This window comes from Canis lupus, chromosome 7, assembly GCF_011100685.1.
Source record: "Canis lupus familiaris isolate Mischka breed German Shepherd chromosome 7, alternate assembly UU_Cfam_GSD_1.0, whole genome shotgun sequence".
Lineage (NCBI taxonomy): Eukaryota > Metazoa > Chordata > Mammalia > Carnivora > Canidae > Canis > Canis lupus.
In genome coordinates, this window is record NC_049228.1 from 69,054,988 (window position 1) to 69,072,268 (window position 17,281).

The 17,281-nt window shown below is 37.2% G+C and overlaps 1 long non-coding RNA gene across 1 annotated transcript; it reads right to left on the reverse strand.

Moving 5' to 3' along the window:
* Positions 1–6,772: 6,772 nt before the first annotated feature.
* LOC111096806 lies at positions 6,773–8,273 on the reverse strand. The gene is made up of 2 exons (XR_005362600.1): positions 7,065–8,273; positions 6,773–6,958 (listed from the first exon to the last, which is right to left on the reverse strand). It is a non-coding gene; the product is annotated as an uncharacterized LOC111096806 (long non-coding RNA).
* Between the last annotated feature and the right edge of the window lie 9,008 nt (positions 8,274–17,281).

The following is a 17,281-nucleotide window of genomic DNA, read 5'->3' on the forward strand; positions in this document are numbered from 1 at the left end:
GCTAGAGGTATAGAGAGGCCAAAAACATAACACTAGTGGATATCCTGATATATAGACCAATAAACAATGAGAAAAAAATTCCACCCCAAACATAAAGATTGGAAAATCTCAGTCCCACCAAAAAACCATGTGAAGATGATCTCAGGCAAATTATCAAACTTCACTAATCCTCAATTTCTTTGTCTTTAAATGAAAAAAAAAATACTGTGCCTACTTCAGTGAGTTATTGCAAAGATGAAATTAAATAATATATGGCAAAGTAAAGGGTCTCCATAATTGTGGCTACTTTCACTAACATTTCCCTTCTTCCCTTACTTACCTCTTCTTGCCTATTCCTTGGCTTCAGCACCAAAGAGATATGACATAAGTAACATTTGCAAATTAATGAAAGTGTACCTTTCTGTTAGTGACTTACCAGTTACTTTAGTCATCCTAGCTTTGGATCTTCTTGGCTGTGTTCATCATGCTTCGCGCTTAGAGGCTTTGTGACTTGACATTATTTGGAGGCTACTCAGGGGTTTACTATCATTGGGCAGCTGGTAGCAGAATTCCTCAGACATTACTTTCTATATGTAACAGCAAACTTTAAGTGCCTGAGTTTACAAAAGTATAAAACATGATCCCTGGTTTTACAGGAGCTTGAAACCTAATTTAAAGAAAACTGTCATAATTGTTTCAACTCAAAAATGTTTGTGGTAAGCAATGCAGTTAGGAGACCCAATTAACTGAATAAAAGCAGCAACAGAAGGCTATTATCCTGCATCTAGAATGGGAGAGTGTGAAAAAGAGTCCAATATTAACATTTAGAGAGCATGGGGCTTATATTAAGTACCAAAAAATAATAACAGAAGTTCATATTCACAGAGTAAAAATGAATAGAGAAATAATACCAGTATTTCAGGATGACTGAAGTTCTTAATATCAGATCATTAGATCTGAAATCTAGTAATGTAGAAAGTTTATAGAACCTAGAAACCATAAAATAGTCCCCTGAGGGACTATCTGGGTGGCTCAGTTGGCTAAGCATCTGCCTTCAGTTGAGGTCATGATCCCAGGCTCTTGGGGTGCAGCCCCAAATCAGGCTTCCCTCTCTGAAGGGAATCTGCTTTTTGCTTTCGAACTCCCTCTGCTTGTTCTCTCTATCTCTTTCTTTCTCTCTCTGTCAGATAAATAATTTTTTTAACAGTCCCCTAGGAAGAGCCCAGCATAATCAGGGTGACAAGGTCAAGTTCCCCAGTCCACAGACCAAGATTCAGAGCCAGGTTCCAGGCTTCAGGTACCTATTAACAAATGGGATTTGGGCAAAAATCATCGCTTGAACATACCAGTCACTGAACATGAGTTAGATTTGGGACTATTGTTCAATTCCAGGGTGATCCCAAGAAAAAACAGTCCACCTGAAGGCTGGCTGGCTGACTGCTTCGCAGGCAAACTTGAATTAAGAAAGAGATGCTGTTCATACATCCATAATTCATTTAGGAATGCATGAATTCATTCATTCACTTGCTTAAAACTTTCTGTTCAGCATCCACTTATAGAGAAGAATGTTTTCTCCCTTACTCTTGGATTCCATACCTGGGAAACAGAGTGACTTACCTGGTTAATTAATTTGGGAAGAATAAATGTCCATACTTGGCTTAGTTCTGCCCATTTTTCTTTTGGGAATAAGATTAGCAGGACCATATGCTTCTTACAATGCACTATGACCTATAAATTTAGCCTCTATTAGTAGTAACGCTTTCTTCTTTTATTTACTCTTTCTCAACTGGGTCAGAATTCTTGAAGGGAACAGAATCTTAAATATGCAATAAATGTTCCAAATACTGTGCTGGGCACTGAATATGTGGTTTATGAACTCTATTGTCCTGTAAGTAGTTCTAATCTGATGAGTTTGAGCTACATTCTGAATGATCTGAAATTAGAACTAGTAAAACAATAAATATTCCATGAAGAAGAAGGATATGAACCAAAAGTAATATCTACTTCAATTTTGCATAGTTTATTATGCAAATAGGAATTGATCAATAATGTTTACTGGGGAAGCAAGAGAGTTCATACTCTCACCTTCAGCTCTCCTTGAAACAAGTGAATTAGAGGATTAGAAGAACCTCTGCTTCCATCCAGGTAAATCTGTACCCATTCTTTTTTACTTTGAATAGTCTCAGTAATGATACTATATCAAATGTGAACTGAACCTCAAGAGTAAATGAAATACTCTAATTCTCTGGGATCTCAGCCCCTCCCTAGCTCTTTATGGAGCAACCCAAATTGCCTATAATCTCTTGAGACTTTTCTATAAATAGGATTATCTTTTTCTATAGAGAATGTTATTAAATGGTTTGCCAATGGCTCTAGATATTTACAAATTCTATATTCCCAGAAAATGTTTCCCCTTGAGACTAAGCAGAGAATATCCTAACTTCTCTTGTTATGCTTTCTCTCATTCAGGCAGACCATGATGGGGTTTCCTAGTCTATTCCAACCCAGGAGACTGACCAAAAGGCTTCCAACTCCAGGACAGGCTGTATAACTTTCCCTGGGTCTGATTTAAGATCTTCCTATTCAAAAGGTTCCCTCTTATTAACTAGAAATTAATATAAATAACCCCCAGCATCATTTAAGTGAATTTAATACTGACTGCAAATTGGCTTCTGTGGTATAGTTGAAAGAATCCAGGGCTTTAAACTTGGACAAGTCTGAGTCCAAAAAAGAGTTCCCCATTTGTGATAGGTATAGTCATTTGATGCACAACACTTATTCTACATTCCTTTCCATTGACTTCTTGATCTAAAAACCTCTTCTCCCAGGTTCACTTGTAAATAAGGTTCAAGATGTGCTTTAAGTGAATGAAGCATTCATGGGACAGTTGGAATACAGAAGTCTCCAGAGGCCACTTCTGTAGCTCCTACTATTTCTGCTAGCATGCAGGGATATAGGGATCCTAGGAATTTGGTTTTCCTAAAACGGCATTAACAAAGGGTCTGAATGTCCAGTAGCTAGCTTAGTGACTGTCAGAAGACAGCAAGCAGGTTATGGATTTTGCTACTATAGGTACTGAAATGTCAGCTTGACTCTGGAGCTATTAATTCTTATGTCACTATCTAAACCCCAGATCGCAGCCAACATCGTGGTCTTGAAGCAGCAATTGGCATAAAGCTTCATGATTCCCAGTTGCCCAAGTAGATAGAGGTAGCTGTTTCCTGGGCCATTTAGTCATATGGTAGTATTCTGGGTGTCATTTCAGGAGGCCCAGGTTAGAGACTACTACTTTAGCTCTTTCCATAATTTTGCAAACACCTAAATTTCTTAAATCCTTTTTCATTTAAAATTGCTAGAATGACTTCTATATTCTGCAACTGGACCTTCATAAGTTATTTTCTCTCTCTTAAAGCTGGTTTCCTCATGCAAAAATAAATAAAATTAGTTTGCAGACTACTTGTGATAATTAGTGGTAATCCATTTTATGCTTGAATAGTCAGTCACAGTTACTGAGGAAGCTGAATGGAGGCCTTCTCATGGGTTTTCACCGTGAACAATTCTTTCAGCAAAGGCAGTGTGCCACATCCCAAAGTACAATTTACTAGTTCCCTCCCTCCTAGGTATCTTACTATTTTCTTCAAAATTAAGGACACTCCTCCTCAGGGCACCTCAGATCAACTAAATTGACAGACCACTTGTTCCTCAGGTAGCTGACACCATGAAGACTTCACCCCTCTGATGGGAACAGCTCCCTCCACCACCCCAGTCATGAAAATACCATGGCTTAGAACATTAAGCACAATATTATAACAAGAATTATAAACATATAGTAGCAGGAAGATCATTTCCCTATAAAGTGTGTTACTCAAAGACTGAGCTGAGCCTGACATATACTAGGAATTGGATAAATATATTTGAATAAATGCCTGAACACATGCATGAATGAGCCAACTATGTTAATAATTATTTTAAATCTTTACATAATTATTTCCTATCACTATTTTAGCAGGAATCTCAGTAAAGATTTCTCAGTTCAGAGAAAACTGAAATTAGTTCTATGTCATGCATTAGATGCTTCTTTTCTTTCAGACACTTAGTTCTCTCAATAAAAATGTGATGCTTTATCTCAATCACTCAGTCATAGTATCCTGAATATTGGAACATTTCAGTGTTTATAGTGCTGGTTCAGCCCATTCATGGTTCCTCAAAGACATAAAGACATTTTAAAGTGGGTCAGTGGTTGAGCGTCTGCCTTCTACTCAGGGTGTGACCCCAGGGTCCACAGATCAAGTCCCATATTGGGCTCCCTGCAAGGAGCTTGGTTCTCCCTCTGCCTGTGTCTCTGCCTCTTTCTCCATATCTCTCATGAATAAATAAATAAAATCTTAAAAAAAAAATAAAGACATTTTAAAGGAGTTCCTGAGTTAGGTGCCTTAGTCAACATGCTCTATATCATAATCCAGAGAACTCTAATAGCCTGCTTTATACAATGCCTTGTCCAGAGGTTCTAAAATCCCTAGATCTCCTCATCTTATGAAGGATAAAGATAATAAAGATAATGCTTCTGGGGAAAAGGTTTGTTACTTCTAGGTTTTAAGTATAAGTATGTCTGAAAACCAGTGCTATGAACTTAAAATCACCAGTCCAAGTACAAATCTAAACCACTATCCTAAAAAAAATGTATCTCAAAGCATCACATTATAAGGAAATCACCATTGTAAAATCTATTATGTGCACAGTGCAAGGTAGGGCCTTGATAGGAATTAGAGTTTAAGGTATTTTATAAATCAAGTTTTTATCTGTGATATTTGATTTTAATGATCCTAAAAAGCATCTCTGTTTAGTATGTGACTTAAAGAATATACTGTTTTTAATTTCATGAAAGTAGATTCACAGTATTGTACATGATTATATAAAAGAAATATTGCATGTTTATTTATACGTATTGCATAAAGATATAGGAAACACCCAGGGGAATGATTACACATTAAATTGGTAGTAGTTGTTATCTTTGGATAATAGGATTGCAGGAATTTTTTTTCCCTTTTTTCTGTGTGGTTATTGGTATCTGCTAAATGTTCTAAAACCAGCATGTTTTCTTCTAAGAATAGGCCATTATTTTAAAAGATATATGTGAAGAATATGCTTAATTCTTCCTTTTTTCCCTTTTCTATTCCTATTTGATCTCTGAGTGTTCATTTGCTAATTAACTTGAGTGCTGATTCCCACTCAAATCATCCACACTGCAAGGACAGCTTGCTTCACTATAATGAACACCAACACACATTACCTGTGGTTCAATTTTGAAAATTCAGATCACTCTAAAAACGTATCGACATACAATATGAACACCTCTTCTGCATGTTCCTGAACTTATTAGAATCTCTTCTGGATTCTATAAGCTAAGACGTTCTTAAGCATTTTACTTAAAAGCTGCATTTATAAGAAATAAATATGCATCAACTTCTGTGATTGAGCTAATAATATACATTGATATGTGAGGTAAATTGAGGGCCTGGTTCATTACTTACAAAATCAGGGAATTTTCTGCACATATAAAAACTAACTCAGCGATGGTAAATGAAAGCAACTTTTTCCAATGTCCCATGATAAGGCAAAAGTCAGCATCTAAATAATAAAAATAAAACTATTCCCACATTTAGACCAATATTTTGACTTTTATGGAGACACCTGATTTACAGCATAGTGTTCTTGTGTAAAATGACCATTATTCATTTAATTAAAATTCTTAACGGCAAATATTATAATGGCTTCCATTAGGGTGAAGGTAACCTCTTTTTCTTTATGTTGCTTTATTCTCTTTTATAAATGTTTGTATTAACTAATCAAAAGCTGCAGGTTCACAAATTCAAAATCATGACACTCTATTTTATGTTGTCAGCACCAGCAACCTTACTGGGTAGTCACTTTACATCTATAGCCTGAGTCCTCCATCATAAATGACTAGGTTGTGCTAGGTATCATATTTTCTTCCAGCTCCAAATCAAAGAAATATTCTGTCTATCCTTGGGTTCCTTCATTTTACGACTTCTCCTTATGTGAAAACAAACTTTGCAGCTCTCTGAGCACTTCTAAATACCTTACCTTACTTGTCCCTCACCACAACCCTGGGAAGTAAGACACTTCTGCTACAGAATATCTCAGTAGGTATAATGGACAGAGCCTAGAAGATGGGCCAGGCATTGAGTTAATACTGAGGATCCAAGGACTAGTGAACTGAACTTCCTGCTACAAGACGCTTGCAGTCTAGTAGTGAGCTTAGTATTTCTACCTAACAACACAGACATGGTATAAGCTTAGCACAATGGAGCTCATCCTGTTTGATCTGGAAAGCTCCTTTAAAATGATCTAGTCCAACTGCCTCACTTTATAAGTGACAATCCAGAGGTCTAGACACTTTTCACAACCACAGTTCAAAGCTTGTCTCTTTCCAATCTGAGTCTTCCCTCCTCATTCAGCTGTGCCCTTCTAGAATGAATAATTTTCTCTAGAGGCCAGGGAAATAGATGGAGTAAATTCCATTGAATCCCTCTGTAAATGATGTGTAGTTTATCTGGTTGTCAAATCTTTTTTTTAAAGGTCACTCTTCCATGGTAAGAAACTTTCTGATGTTCTTGTTAGAAATAAGCTGAATAATATGGAGAATGAGAAAGAATGTGATTGTGCATAGATGCTTTTACTCTGGGTGTTTTTTGTTGTTGTTTTTGATATATATGTATATGCAAATTGACTGCAAAACATAAAATATGAAAAATATGACAAAATAAATACCTATGACAAACAGCAAATAACATTTTATTTATCAGTACTTTCATGTACAAAATATGCTTATCCAATGGATAACTTTGTAGTTTCTTATCTAACAAAGGTCACTTCCAATGATGTTTTTAACCCAAATACCAAGACTTTCATCCTTGCTGTGGTCCTTTCTTGCATTCATCACAGATGGCAAAGGGTCCTGCTCAGAAAAAAAACCCAAACAGAGAGGTCAACCCAGTAGAACAAGCCCCAGCACATGGAGAATGGGCAGAAACAATAATAATTAAAATCTAATAAGCACTTACTTAATCCAAAGACACTGTTCTAAGTGCTTTAATGTATTCATTTACCCTCACAGCAGCCTCTGAGCTAGGTCTTACATCAGAAGTTATGGAGTGCCCTAGTAAGGAAAAAGCATAGGATACTAGAGAACATACCATTGTAGACAGAGATAAGGGACAAGCTCCAGATGAGATAGTCAGAAGGTGGCAGTACACTGTGGGATAAAGAAAGCAAGGCAGAAAAGAGGCAAATGCATCCTCCACATGTTCACATTCCCTATGTATACCATTGAGGACATACTATAGTATCATAGTAAATTCCAATAAAATTGAGTTGAACAAAAAAACAGTGTAACAACAAAGGTCCATTTAGGAACCACTGGTCAGAGATAGTAAGGTTCATTATGATTTTCAAGGTCACCTAAAAATTTTCCACTACACCCCTGCTTTTTTTGTCCTATCTATGTTTAAACATTTCTAGAAACTGAAAAAAGAAATTCACATAAACTACACACCATGAGTTATGTTCAAATTCCATCCCCATAATAACCTAGTGAGGTAACTATTATTATTCTTGTTTTATAAATGAGGATACTGAAGTATGAAAAGATTAAATTACGTACCCCATGTAAATTTACACAATCCAACTGAATTTAAATCCAAATATTCCAACTTTAATACCAGCACCCTTTCTATTAAGCCAAACTTTGCTTTTACCATAAAGAGAGCATTACCTAATCAGAGTACATGACTAAGTATAGCGTTCATTGAAAGTGATCAGAATTTCATTATGCTTACCTTCAATTTAAACAATTTCAATTTCAAGTACAAAATACAAATGTCTGAACAGTTTTAACTGATTTGAGATGTAAATACTTATTTGTGATGTAAAAAAGTAAAATGCTGCATCTGAATGCTTTTCATCACACAATTCTAATATTTTAAGTATCTGGATTTAATTTACTTAACAATAAATGTATTCTTATAAGATATAAACTATAATCATATTCTCTCTCTCCTCCTCTGCCCCTCATCTTAAAGACCTCACCACCATAATAGAATAGCAAAATCTGTAGAAGTATAAATTGAATCTGGCCTACAAGGCGTTTCCTCGATTCAGGTACCCCCTAGTGAATGGCATATTTCTCTTTAATATATCCTCATGAGTATCATTTTAGGAAAAAAATATAAATATTAGCAAACAAAATTAAACATAGTTCACACTTTTTCTACTGCCATACCTTTAGCATTTCCAGACTGTTATTTTAAAGAGCCATAACCTGCCAAAACATAATTATACAGAAGGGGGTTAAAAAAAAAAAAAAGACCTCCTATTGTGTTTCCAACATTGATGGAAAGGGAAATTGGTGATAGAAAATAATGAAGAAAAGCAGTTATTGAAAATGAATATTGCATTATTTGCAATAAATAAACTTATCATTCGTTTTCATATTTAAAAGATTGGGCAACTAATACAATATGCCTTTCTACTATATGCCCTTATTGTCATTAATATAACTTGCTATGCCTCTGCTACTAGGTGTGTTGGAATCTTAAAAGCAAACAGAAGGGGAAATGAGAATATATCACAATGGATGAGACAAAGGTCAAAAGGATACGAGGTAAAAAGCTTTATGGCCTCCCAGCAGATATAAACCAACATGGTGCCCTGGGTCCAATATATGTGAATATCATTATTGAGAATATAGATCAGAGTAGCAGGAGACAATACAATGCCTAGAGGCAGGTTATCAGGGGCAAGTTCTAGATAAAAGGTTATGTGCCAGAATAAAGCAAGATGTCAGTCAACAGCTAAGCTCTGAAACAAGGAGAAGAATCTGTCAGGGGAGGTTGCTACAGCCACAAACAGAATTCACATTCTCTCCCGATTAGACATGGATATAACTTAAGGGTTTTGAGGATATTCAAAGGGCTGAGGCTGTAGCTTCTCAAGGAGTTCAAACAGCAGACGTTTGACTAATCCCTCATCCCCCCCCCCTCTACAGAAGGTAAAGTGCTAAATACCCTTATAGATTTGGTTAGTATTGACACAAAGACTGAATGTAGTCACTTTTTCCAGCTAAAATTCCTTAGGGCTTGATACTGAGATGGGCTGAGGGAAGCCGAGATTGACATACTCCCTGTGTAAGTGTGACAGAAATGACAGATACGTGGCCCCAGCTTGCCTTTGGGTTTGATACAAGTGATATTTACAGAGCCTCTTGCTGTCTGCCATTTAGGTTATGTCTAGACAGAAAAATATGCCTGAAGAACAGTCAATCCAAAACAACATTTTGAGAATACAATTGAATCAACTGCAATAAGATGGATGTATAACATCTAAACCAATCCTAAAATTATCCTCCCTTACAAAAAACAAAATAAAGAATCATTCTGAAAAAGGTCAATTCTGTTGCATTATGTGGTCAAGGTCTGAAATATTTGCTTCTTAAAATCTCTACTCCATAGAATAATTTACATAGTCGCTAGGAAACATGCCTCTTCCTGTTGCTTCCACATGAGTCAGAACCATTATTCTACAGAAACATGTAGCCCAAGACAGGTTGTCCCATGATTTCTAGGAAACTCTCCAAACCGTCCTCTTTAGCCCACCAGCCCATCACAAAAGCTATATCTACATAGTTGCTTTATTACTGGGAAAAGCACATCCTTTCTTTAGTTTTAAACCCACTCCCTTAATTTCAAGTAGTTCTTTAAAAAAATGCTCTTTTTACAATCATAACCTTGACTGAGTAATTCCCATGGGCTGTAATAACAATGTTCTTCTCTGGGCACATGATACATATCCTACTCTGATCTTTACAGGTGTCCCTGCTTCAAAAAAGTTTCCATTGTTCTTATTATTCTTTATTGTTTCTAACATCAATTTCTTATAAGTTTCAGGTTTATTCAAAATTTTTCTGCCTTAAATTGCTCTGACTTCTCACACATAATATGACTACTAGGAATCAATTCCAAGAAAGGAATCATAGAGAAGCACAGAAAATTAACTACAACTATATTTGGTACAGGCTTATTTTAAGAATGAAAATGACCTAGATGTCCAGGTATAGAGTTTGGTTAAATAAACTATGGTATATCCACATTCCAGAATCCATAAAACCTATAAAAATAATGTGGGAGAATATGCAAGAACATGAATCTTATTCAGAGAATACTTTTGAGTAAAAATAAATCTGGTAACAAAACAATGTATATCTTCATTTTGTATTTAAAAACAATATATATAAAATCACTTTTTGTATAACCTATTTTATATGCATATGTATAAGTCACCTCTTCTTGAAATATGAAATAACACTTCCATACTGGCTTCACAATATTTTCATGACAGAATTTATAAATGCCTTTAAGTTAAAAATGTAAAGTAATACGATGATTATATAATAAGTTACAACTTACTAGAAAAGATTATTTAATAGCTGTACCAGTCAAAATGACAAAGTGACAAGGCTAATCTGTATATTCTTCATCAACCACTAAAATGATCTGAGACTCCCCAGCTCTAACAGTGTCCTGCTGGGTTGATGCAAATAAAATCTCACCAGTGGGGCACCTGGGTGGTGCAGTCAGTTAAGCATCCAACTCTTGGTTTTGGCCCAGGTCATGATTATAGAGTCGTGATCCCAGGGTCATGAGATTGAGCCCCATGTCAGGCTCCACACTCAGCATGGAGTCTGCTTAAGATTCTCTCTCCTTTTGCCCCTCCCACTCATGCTCTCTCTCTCTCTCTCTCAAATAAATAAATTTTCAAAAAAAAAGATGTGCTCTAATAAGCCATCCTCTAATGCAATATACACAGAACATGTTTATTACATTTCTCATAGCAATAATATTGCAGATCATTCATCTTCCTTTTTTCAAACTCTTTCTAAAAACTTTTCCTACATTTTTCTCCTCTATGCCATTTGCTGTTCAATGGTAGGCCAGGACATGCTATGCCTTCTGATTCAGCAAGGAATGGTAGAGATGGGAGCTGACTCAAGCCTCTGACACCTATTGCCAGGTTCTTTCTAGCCCTTCTAACTCCCAAGACAACGCTGTATAAACTGAGCAGCGTGTAACAGGGGGACAGAGTTCTGCAAAACATATTCATTAAAATATAAGTATTTGTACACTCACTATGTAAACATGATATATAGATCCCAGGGCTGAGGCAGCTGCATGACATGTATATTTATTCACCTACAGCCTCAGCTTTATGAACTGTATTCCTTGGAGATAACCAGTGGCTTCAATAACTAGGTACACAGTCAATAATTACTTTCATCTTTCTCCTTTTATTTACTCTTTAAGAGATTCATTACGATGAAGAATGACAGCAGTGCTTGGCTAAGCCATTTTGATTACTTTCCTAATTCATTCATCATGACCTTTGGAACTATTAGTTTTGTTTTCACCTTCCAGTCATCCAGAATCTTGTTTTATTAAAACTAGGTTCTGCATCTCCAGTGGTTCTTTTCAAATGGCCCTTTGGTCTATGCGCTATTTAACGGAAGTGATATATGGTAGAATTTTTCTTTTATAAAGACATACAAGTGTATAATTATACATGGTCACTGAAAGTCACTATACATGTTTAAAATTGATATTGGATCACTCGTAAACTTCTTTAATGTCTATTCATTTTGTTATCTTGAATCTCTTCACAATGAAGACTGTTAAGGAAGAGGGAAAGATGAACAGTAGCTAACATGGGGAACACATGTCACAGAGTCACAGAGTAGGCACTGTACTAGGTGCCATTATATATGCTATGTCCTTTATTTCTAACAGCAACCAGGAAAAATAGGTAATATCCCATCTGTTGTAGGATTGAAGAAGTCGTGAAAAAGTCACACAGTAATGTCACACAGCAAGTACTTGGTTTAAACCAACTATACCAAGTGGCTGATGCCTTATTCTGTTGATCTTTTTCTTCTCCTTTCTCAACCCTAAATACTTCAAGGTCTGCTATGTGCTGGATATATAAGTCACTTGCATGAAATAAAGGTAAAAGCCCATATCACTTATTCTCTTTTCCTCTAGATCTTCCTCAGAGACCTGACAGGTATCTCTTATTCTCTTATACAAATATCAATCTTTACCTTATACCAATCTTTGAAGGCTAAATGTGCAGAAGACTTACTCTATTTTTTGGCTGAAAATATCAAAATATAGCCTGTTGATGCTCTGCAAAAGACACTATCAAGAGAATGACAAGACATGACAGGGACTGGGAGAAAATATATGCAAAAGATATACTTGATAGGGGTGCCTGAGTGGCTCAGTCGGTTCAGCATCCAACTCTTGGTTTCAGCTCAGGTCAGGATCTTAGTGTCCTGAGGTTGAGCCTCAAGTCAGATTCCATGATTAGAGCTGAGTTTGCTTGTCCCTCTCCCTCTCCCTGCTCCCTGGCTCCCTCACTCCCCCTCTTTAAAACAAATAAATAAATAAAATCTTTTTTAAAAAATATATTTGATAAAGGACCATTATCAACCTAAAATGTACAAACAATTCTTAAAAATCAACAATAAAAACCCCGTCAATTTAAAAATTAGCAGATCTGAATAGAAACCTAACCAAAAAAAGATACACATTTGGCAAATCAGCATATGAAAAGATGCTCCTCATCATGTCATTAGAGAATTTAAAAATGAGGAGTATCTGGGTGGCTCAGTGGGTTAAGCCTCTGCTTTCTACTCAGGGGCTCAGGTCCTACAGACTAGAACCCAGCCCTGTATCTGGCTTCCTGCTCAGCCGGGAATCTGCTTCTCCTTCTCCCTTTGAAGCTCTTCCTGCTTGTGTTCTCTCTCTCAAATAAATAAATAAAATCTTAAAACACACACACACACACACACACACACACACACACAACAACAACAACCACAATGAGATACTACTAGCCAAAATCCAAAACACTTTAACACCAAATGCTGGTGAGGATGTGGAACAACAGGAATCCTCATTCATTGCTGGTGAGAATGGAAAATGGAACAGCCATTTTAGAAGGCCTTTGACAGTTTTTTACAAAACTAAAAATATTCTTTCCACATGTTCCAGCAATTGTGTTCCTTCCTTGATATTTACCCATGAGAGTTGAAATCTTAAGTCCATACAAAAACCTGAACAAGGATGTTTATAGCAGCTTTATTCATAATTGTCAAAACATAAAAGTGATCGAGAAGCCCTTCAGTAGTTGAATGAATACATAAACAGTGGTACAATCAGACAACAGAATATTTTTAAGCAGCAAACAAAAACAAAGGGATGTCAAGCCATGGGAAAACACAGAGGAAACTTAAATGCATATTAAGTGAAAGAAGCTAATATGAAAAGGCTATCTACTATATGATTCCAACTATATGACATTCTTGAAAACACAAAACTATAAAGGTAGGGAAAAGGTTAATGGTTGCTGAAGGTGACATCAGCAAGATAGCAAAAAATAGGAGGTCCCAAAACTCATTACCCCCCCAAAAAAACAAAAACAACAGGAAGTAGGGGTGGCATCTAGAAAAAGCATGAGAAGCATTTTACCTGCACCTCCTCATACCTCAATCCAGAGCAGTTTCAATGCCAAAAAGGATTCCCTCAGAGGAATTTTGTCCCACAGGGAAAAGGAGAGCAAGAGAATCCCAGCAAGTCTTACTGTGTGGATGTTTTCAGCCTTTATTACTGAGGACCCCTAGAGCCTCCACCAAAACTGAACCCAGCTAACAGAGCTGACCAGAGTCCCTGCTGCTGCACCTATTTCTCAAGAGTAGAGCTGTCACTGCCGTGAGACCTGCTCCAGGGGCCCAGTTGCTACTATGGCAGGCTTTATTGGATCAGGATGCCACAACACCTCACCATCCATAGGACTGGAGCTACCACTGCTCTGCACACTGCCCCAAGTCTGAGAGCAGAGCTTTGACCCATCATAACCAGGCCTGTACTCTCCTGCTGCTCTGTGCCTGCCCTTAGCTCCCAAGTCATGCTTTGACTCACCAATAATAATCCCCACCTGCCACTGCTCTGTATCACACCATCTGCATCCCAAGTCCAGGCTTTGAACTGCTACAATTAGGCTGCATTGATGCTGCTCTGTACCCTGTCCCTGGGTCTCAGTCATGGCCATCATCACCAGGAAGTGTGCCATTGCTCTGAGCCTGACCTCCTGGATCCTACATCAGGGATTTGACTCAGCATAACACAGGCAAGGCTGTTCTGCACTCTGCATGAAAGGACAAAGTCAGGACTCTCACCCATCATACCCAGGCATGGTGCTACTACACACTGTCCTCTAAGCCCAAACCACCACTGTACCCTGTCATCTCAGGGCTCATGCTACTGATGCATGCCTCCCTCTGGGCCCAAATCACTGCAGAGAGCCCAGAGTCCTAGATCCCAGTTCCACAGAAGATCTGCATACACTCACACCTCAGACACTGACACCATGCCACAACAAGTATACCTGAGCCCCAGATCCCAGGCACTGTGGTAGTTCCATGTGCACTTGATCCCAGGACCCTGGTTCTGCAGCCATTCGGTAATATGCCATACCTTACACTAAAAAGGATCCCCTTGGCAAGAACTTCCTCCCACATGCACAAAAGGAAAACAGAAGGATCCAGCAGCCTCTGCCTGTGAGAACCCCAACAGCCCTACAGCCATCCACAGACACCCCCATTGTCCTGGCCACTAAAGACATTTTCAGTCTTTGCCAACACTGACCGTGACTGGTAGAGTTGCACAGAGACCATGCCTTGGTACCCTCTAGGATCCAGAAATACTATACCTCACCCAGCTGGTGCTCTCACAGACCACTTCAGGTGAGAGCCATTCCCTCTTGAAGACAGTCCCCAAAAGGCTGAAAGAGATAACTGTTCCTAAAATGCACAGGTGTAAGTACAAAGCCATTAGAAATGGAAAGGAAGGGATGCCCAGGTGGCATAGTGGTTGAGCATCTACCTTTGGCTCAGGGTGTGATCCTGGGGTCACGGGATCAAGTCCCACATCACGCTTCCTGCATGGAGCCTGCTTCTCCCTCTGGCTATGTCTCTGCCCCCTGCCCCCTCTCTGTGTGTGTGTATCTCTCATGAATAAACAAATAAAATCTAAAAAAAAAAAAAAACTTTTTTTAAAGAAAGAAACAGAAAGGAAACATGACACCATCAAAAGAACAAAATAATCTTTCAGTAACCAACCCAAAGAAATGGAAACCTGCAAGCTACCTGAAAAAGAATTCAAAACAATTATTTTAAGGATGCTCAGTAAGATTCAAGAGAACAAAGACAGACAACTCAATGAACTCAGGAAAATGCAGAACAAAATGAGAATTTCAACACAGAGATAGAAATCATGAAAAAGAACAAAACAGAAATTCTGGAGCTGAAGAATATAATGAATGAAATGAAAAATTTAACAGAGCGCTTCAACAGAGGTTCAATAAAACAGAAACAAAGAAACTTGCAGACAGACCTTAATATTATCCTGTCAGAGGAGAAACAAGAAATAATAATAAAAAGAAAGCATATATCAACTGTGGAACACCATCAAGTGAAACAATTTTCACATCATGGCAGTTCCACAAGAAAAAAAAGGAACAGAAACTTATTAAAGAAATAATGACTGAATACATCCTCAATCTAGATATGACCATCCAGGTGTGAGTCTCAAAAACCCCAAGCAGATTCCAGTCAAAGAGATCTTCACTGAGATATGCTATAACCAAACTCTCAAAAAACAATACAAAAAGAGAGCTTTAAAAGCAGCAAGAGAAAAAAGATACATCACATAGGAGTAGACCCCAATAAGACTATCAGCAGATTTCTGAGCAGAAATCATATTCCTTGCAAATGAAAACCAAAACAGAGCACAAGTAGTTACAAATCCAAACCTCTAACAAGAAATAAAGGTCATTACATAATAATAAAAGAGTCAATTTATTAAGAGGATATATGAACTGTAAACAAATATACCCAGTATCAGAGCACCTAACTTCAATATGCCACTTTCGACAATGGACAGATCCAGAAAGAAAATAAATAAGGAAATAATGAACAAGAAATACACTTTAGACCAAATGGACCTAACAGGCTTATATAGAATATTCCATCCAAAAGCAACAGAACATACATTCTGTTTCAAGTACAAAAGAAATATCCTTCAAGATGTATCATATGTTAGGTAACAAAACAAGTCTTAACAAATTTAAGAAAACTGAAATCATATTAATTATCTTTTCTTAACACAATAGTATCCATCTAGGAAACAAAAAAAGGAGAAAAGCTGAAAAATTCACAATATGTGGAATTTAAAACAACACATTCTGAAAATCCAGTAAGTCAAAGAAGAAATCAAAAGGGAAATAAAGGGATGCCTGGGTGGCTCAGCAGTTGAGTATCTGCCTTTGGCTCAGGGCATGATCCCAGAGTCCTGGGATCAAGTCATCGGGCTCCCTGCATGGAGCCTGCTTCTCCCTCTGTCTATGTCTCTGCCTCTCTTTCTCTCTGTGTCTCTCATGAATAAATAAATAAAATCTTTATTTAAAAAAAGGGAAATAAAAAAATATCTTGGGACAAATGAAATGGAAACACAATACACCAAAACTTAAGGGATGCAGTAAGAGTAGTTTTAAGAAAGAAGTTTCTAGTAACAAATGCTTCATTAAGAAAAAAGAAAAATTGTGGGCAGCCTGGGTGACTCAGCGGTTTAATGCCACCTTCAGTCCAGGGTGTGATCCTGGAGACCGGGATCAAGTCCCATGTTGGGCTCACTGCATGGAGCCTGCTTCTCCCTCTGCCTGTGTCTCTGCCTCTGTGTGTGTGTGTGTGTGTGTGTGTCTCTCATGAATAAGTAAATAAAATCTTTTAAAAGAAAAAAGAAAAATTGCAAATAAACAACCTAACTCTACCACCTCAAGGAACTAGAAAAGAACAAAGACGAAAGTTAGTAGGAGGAAAGAAATAATAAAGATTAAAGCAGAAATAAATATATGGAGAAAGATAATAGAAAAGATCAATGAAACTTAATTGGTTTTTTGAAAAGATAAAACTGACAAAACTTTAGATGTACTAAAAGAGAGAGAGAGAAGACTCAAACATAATGAAAGCAGAGACATTACAACTAATACTAAATAAATACAAAAGATTGTAAGACACTACTATAAACAATTATACAATAAATTAGACAACTTAGGAGAAACGTATTAATTCCTAGAACATGTACCTTACCATAACTAAAAAATGAAGAGAAAT